The sequence below is a fragment of the Centropristis striata genome, chromosome 16, assembly GCF_030273125.1.
Source record: "Centropristis striata isolate RG_2023a ecotype Rhode Island chromosome 16, C.striata_1.0, whole genome shotgun sequence".
NCBI lineage: Eukaryota > Metazoa > Chordata > Actinopteri > Perciformes > Serranidae > Centropristis > Centropristis striata.
This window is the reverse complement of record NC_081532.1, coordinates 28,314,625-28,320,764: the sequence shown is the minus strand read 5'-3', so window position 1 is coordinate 28,320,764 and position 6,140 is coordinate 28,314,625.

Sequence of the window (6,140 nt, the reverse complement as noted above, 5' to 3'; positions counted from 1 at the left end):
AGCAGGAGGTAAGAGAGGCGAAAGAGCAGGAATCTGTAACACGAGAGGGGACGAGAGGGCAGATCGATGAATTGAACGATGATAAACCACATCGGAAATAAAGGCAGAGACGTGGAGATAGAGTGGATCACAATATGGCCTCTCATATCATCTCTAATGGAAATGTAATGTTGTAGAGGAAATGTCAGCTGCTCAATGGTTTCTACAACAAACACTTGAGCTGAAGGGCCTTACTGTAAATATGATGGAGGCAGTGTGGCATTCAAATACACTCAAACACCAGGAAAAAGAACAAATCTTGACATTTTGGGAAATCCACTTATTTGCATTATTGCTGAGAGTTAGATGAGAAGATACAGTCATGGAAGAAATTAGTAGACCACCCTTTTCTCTCGTTTCTTGTTCATTTTAATGCCTGGTATAACTAAATGTACATTTGTTTGGACAAATATAATGATAACAACAAAAATAGCTCATAAGAGTTTAATTTAAGAGCTGGTATCTAAACATTTTACATGGTTTTCTTGATAATAGCCAAAATCAAAGTCATACCAGGAATTTAAATGCACAGGAAATTAGAGAAAACAAGGGTGCTCTAATAATTTTTTCGATGACTGTAGATACTAGAGTCATCGCTAAATATAAAATGCCTACAGAACTGTCTTTTCTGTGATTTCAGAGTTAAAGCTGAACTGTTTTGTCTCATATATTCTTGTATAAGCTGCATCCCCCACTCACTCTTCCTCTTCCTCATTCACTCTCTCTCTCTCTCTCTCTCTCTCTCTCTCTCTCTCTCTCTCTCTCTCTATTAGGGCTGCAGTCTGACCCGGCTAGCTGTTGCTAAGTTTATCTCTGTGCCAATCTGTGCCCCAGAGGCATGCAGAGGCAACCCAGAAAAGACAGAGTGCACTGTCAGTTAGAATAATCAGGGGAGGGAGGAGGGGGATGAAAACTCATGATGGCCTTTCTCTGTTTTTACCCGACCCGCGAGCTGTAATCTGCTGCAGAACAAGGGGGAATGTGGGCGAGCATGTGCATGTAATGAGAGAGTGGATTTGTGAGCGTGTAGGTGTGTGTGATGGTAAAGCGTGAGAAACCATCTCTGAACAGTAGCATCAAGAATATTAAGATGGAAATGATAGCAGGATGTTTTTTTGATCATTAGAAATAAGTGCCCTGTTCCTGACCGGTGACCTTTCTGCTGCTAAGCTCTGCAACTGATTCATCCACTTAATAATTAACATCAACCCCCCCAAACCATTTCATCCATGCTAATTATGGCACGGTTACAGAAGCACAGTAATGTGTGAATGTCTGTTTGATCAAAGTCAGCCAGGCTACAACTTGCAGGTCTTTCATTTTCTCCACTATAAAACTCTCTAAGAATAAAACTTTTTGCACGAGAAGCAAACACGACTTGACTTAAACACACAAAATGCACTGAACTGTTTTAACTGGTACACTGAAATATACTCCTATTAGTCAATATATTGATCCAAAGTCAGGCATGCTCGTGAATAATTGAGTTTGTGACCTCTGTGCAGTGAGCTGACGTCATCAGTCTGGATCTGGAAAAGCCCCTCTGGCCAGGAGTGGGAGATATCTGCCCTGCTAGATATGATGGGAGGCTCACAGACAGGAGACCTTTGGCCTCCAAGGTAACACTGCACTGCAGCAGGGTGTTGCCCTGTTTTTTTTTCTTTACCTTTGATTAAGTTGTACAACATGTCCCTGCTTATTACATAACAAAGTCTTGTTGTCTTTCCTCAAGGAACTGAAGAAATCCCTCAAGCACACTTGGACACTTTTGAGGCCTCAGCATTTCACTCCATTAATACAGAACTGGAGGGGGGGCAGTGGATTTTTAGGGGGAGATAGCAGGTCAACAGTAGATGCCACATAGAAGTGGTGTAAACCATCTGAAAGCTGGAAACTGAAGATTAAGATGTTAAGATGCAGCTCAGCACCGTGTGTCAAGTTCTAGTCCTAGATCTGTATTAGATCTGAATTAACTGATCAATTCATTAAGCTGTATAAGGGTTTAAAACATTATGATAGGAAGTATATTCATTTGCTCAATTATGCCCCATAGGTTTTTGCAGCAGTTTTTGAGTTGATACTTATTGTTCAACACATTTGGTGCTAAAAAATTGCAGTTTTTCTTTGGTTGAGAGTGGATAATAATGATCAAACTTTTCTCCAACTCAGCACAACAAGACACCAGACCTTTGAAACACCATATAAAAACATTTCATTTGGTGTCAAAAACTACATCCTCTGGATGCTCTAAGTCTCTAGTTTGTGGTTGTAGAGTTTCATGAGGCTGTGATTATTCTAGAGGTCACAGCAGGTCTTTTTGTACAGTGAGGTCAAGTTTCAAGAAATGCTCTCACTACAATGAAATGCTACTACGAGGACTTACATTATGAATATACATATAAATAGAATTGGGCTCATTGAGTCCACAATTTCCAATTACCTCCAATTAATGCAATTCCAACACTGTTTAGGGACCCCAGTATACAGAAATATTAAAATACAAAATAACACATTTTTAAATGCATGAGAAAAAAACTGTTTTGTGGCCAATGTCTTGTAGGTAAGGTAACGGTATTACAGTTAATGATGCAAACAAGATTGTTTTGTTTGCTCCAGTAACAGCTGGTGCTGGAGGTATTATGTATTTGGGGTGTCTATTTCTTAAAAATTTGGCACAACCATCCACTGATTAGATTTCAGTGGTCAAAAATCGAAAGTCAGTATCATTGTGTGATGTCTGTCCAATTCTTGTATACATTTAATCTCAGGAACGCCCTTCAGACATTTTCATTACATCTATCTTAATACTTTCTCTTGGACTCAAGGATGACCCGATTCGTGTAAAAAATAAGTTGTTGTGCTCGATTGAGATGGTTCTTTGTTGAAAAAGCTAAATGTGATGTGTATTCTGACATTTATCAATCATTAAACCACATGACTGTCCACTTTTAATGTCTTTCCAGATATTTTATTAATCTGTCCTCATTTTAGGACAGTATGAAGCATGACCAATACTAGCCAACAAGGAAGAAGAATTAATCTATATAGGGCCTGTTTACATGACAACGCTCTCCGGTGAAAAAGACAAAATATTTTATCAGATGTGCCTTTTGTTTAGACGGCCACATCGTTTTTGGGGCTTAAAAACGCAAAAAAATGAAACCACCCTCCAGAGTGGAAATCTCAAAAACGATCCACCGTTGCATTTCCGCCTAAAAGGTTAAAAACGCAAAAGTGTCTCTGATCAGCTCACGATCAAGATCCATGTGCAGTCCAGGCAAAGGACAACAAACATGTTTGATTATTTCCATCAGTCAGACATTCAAGTTGCCCTAGCAGCTCTGATAACTATCCAGGAGTCATTTCAGCAGTTAAGCAGAATCATCACAGATAATAGCACAGAACAGAGAAGGCGACTGTAGGCTATTTTGCACTGAGAAGTGGGAGAGAAGAGAAGTGTCTTTGATGTACCAGCTCTTGGTCTTGTTGTGTAGCAGTGCTTCACAGTACCACCTAGCCACCTGACTGCATACTACATCAAATTTCACAGACTTTTGCATCACCATATGCACGCAGATTTCCCCCTAAAGACGCTCATCTAAAAGCAGAATAAAAAGTGAGAACACAACGCTACCACATCACCCCTGTCCTCCAACAGCTCCACTGGCTCCTGGTTCAGTTCCGGATTCAATACAAAGTCCTCCTGGTAACTTTCAAGGCTATCCACAACCTCGCCCCCCCATATCTGTCCGACCTCCTCCATGTTCCCGCTCCCTCAGATCCTCTTCCTCCATACACCTGTCTGTCCCCTCCGCCCGTCTCACCACCATGGGGAGCAGAGCATTCAGCCTCTGGAACTCACTACCACCCCAACTCAGAAACATTGACTCACTCCCCCATTTCAAATCACAACTCAAAACACATCTGTTTAAAACTGCCTATTCCCTCTGATGACAATTACCCTGTCCAATCTATCTATTCTATTGTATTGTTATTAATTCTGTGTATTTTATTGCATTTTATTGCTGTTTCTTTTCTGTCTTTTTTTTTGTGTGTCCTTGAGTGCCAAGAAAGGCGCCTCCAAATAAAATGTATTATTATTATTACTTTTGCATTTTCTATCCAGATCATCTCCATCTAAACAGGGCCTTATGCTACAGAGTGGCTTTGTTAATTGGCACCAAATTTGCTCCTTTTGTTTATATGTTTATTGTGCAAAATAATGTAGTTATATTAATGAATGTAATTGAATGTATAATTGTTATTATTAACATCTATTCATTTGTTTGAATTAGCTTCAGTTATATATAAATGAAACTATAAAGTCATGTTTCCATTACTCATCTTTCATTCAGCTGCAGGAGCTTTCTCTTTGGGCATGTTGAGGCACAGTCAGGGCAGTGTCTGTGTGCTGCTGGCCCGGCCCTCTGATGACTCATAACACACCAAAGACAAATGCATGAAAAATGGCTTCCGTTCAGGCTTCTGCACTTTGCAATTATGTCCATCTCTTGGTCAAACTGTTGCTATTTTGTTTGTAACAAGCAAATCCCTGCATGTTTTAACTGTTACACTCTGTACTGAAGCATGAGGGGACACGCCCAGTCACACATTGCAGAGCATGACAGTGAACGTGCCACTCACCTCACCTTTGAGTAAACCACAGGGAGTGGCAGATGTATCATAAAAACCCGCTTTAGTAACTTTCCATTTCAGTTCACCTCACCACAGAGGAGGAAGGGAGAGGCTTGTGTGATGGCCAGACTGCATGCTTGAGAAAGGGTTAGTTTTATTGTCTGAACAAATCCACTTACACCTCGTTAGTAATACTAATCAGACAATTAATGATATATGCTCAATATTTCTGCTGATAAATTAAAATGCATAATGCACCTTTTTAGCTTTTTGAAACTGTGTGTCCCTTATGATTTGAGGCATCTAATGCCTCAATTTATTTGTTCTTCAGTACTTAAATAATAAAGTGCTGCAGACTGAGTCCCAAAACAAGGAAATTAGTTTGCATTTTTGCACTTCCTGTTCCCTCTTCTCAAAGTCAATGAGGTTTTTTTAATGGATTTTTGGTTTGGTGCCTACAATAAAATAAGGTCTGTGGTTAACACTATCTTAAGAAATTTTCAATTTTGTCCTTCGACATAAAATAGGCCAATACATTCCCCACTCCTGGATTTTTGAGCTTTTAAGTGTCTCAAAAAAAGGCAATTTCTAATAAGTGGCTAAATGAGAGTCAGAGAACATTAGACGCCATCGTCTTCTTAGTGGTGATGATGGTGAAGTCCTGCAACTGTGGCATAGTTTGTTTATAGGCTAAAGTTAGCTTTTTACCGCTTGGTAACTTTCATCACAGTGGGGGCAGAGCTTTCTTGCGAGGGCCTTGAAACAACTCTATTGGAACAGCGGAAAGAAGCGCCACTTTAAATGCTGCTGCTGCACATAGTTACATTGTCACAGAATTTCCATGATGTATGGCAACAAAGAGAGTAAACTAGACTAAAATGTGCTGCTAACTTTGCCATTTTTCTGGAATACAAATAGCCTATGAGACTGTGAATAATGTTGTTTTCAATATGTTTGTTTGTTTGCAAACCATGACTGAGAAGCCTGTTGTGTTTTATCCCCACAATTAAATGCACAGTCACATTATTCATGTGGGGTCCCCTCCCAGTTATCTTCTCAAAAGCTGTTGGAGTCTAATGTTCATAAAAGTGGCATTCATTTGTGATTATTACCTGGCTGACCAGAACATGTAAACATAAAAGTTTGTTTGCAACAGAGCTAATTTTCTGCAACAATCCAAAATGCCAACTAATTGGGGTAACGAGCACGATGCTAACTTGGTTTGCAAAAATATGTCATCCCTGCAACACTCTATGATAATAGTTGCCTTATTTTGGTGGGCTATCAGAGCTATTACTGGCATTATGATGCAACAATAATGTAACACTGACAAAAATGTATCAAGGCTTGGTGTTTTTGATGAGAGATTTTCATGTTGTCCAGAAATCACTTTAAACCAATGGATGCCTTGAATGTTAGAAATCCCTAAAACAGCAGAGTTTGCAAAATAAAATATGTTAGTTGCA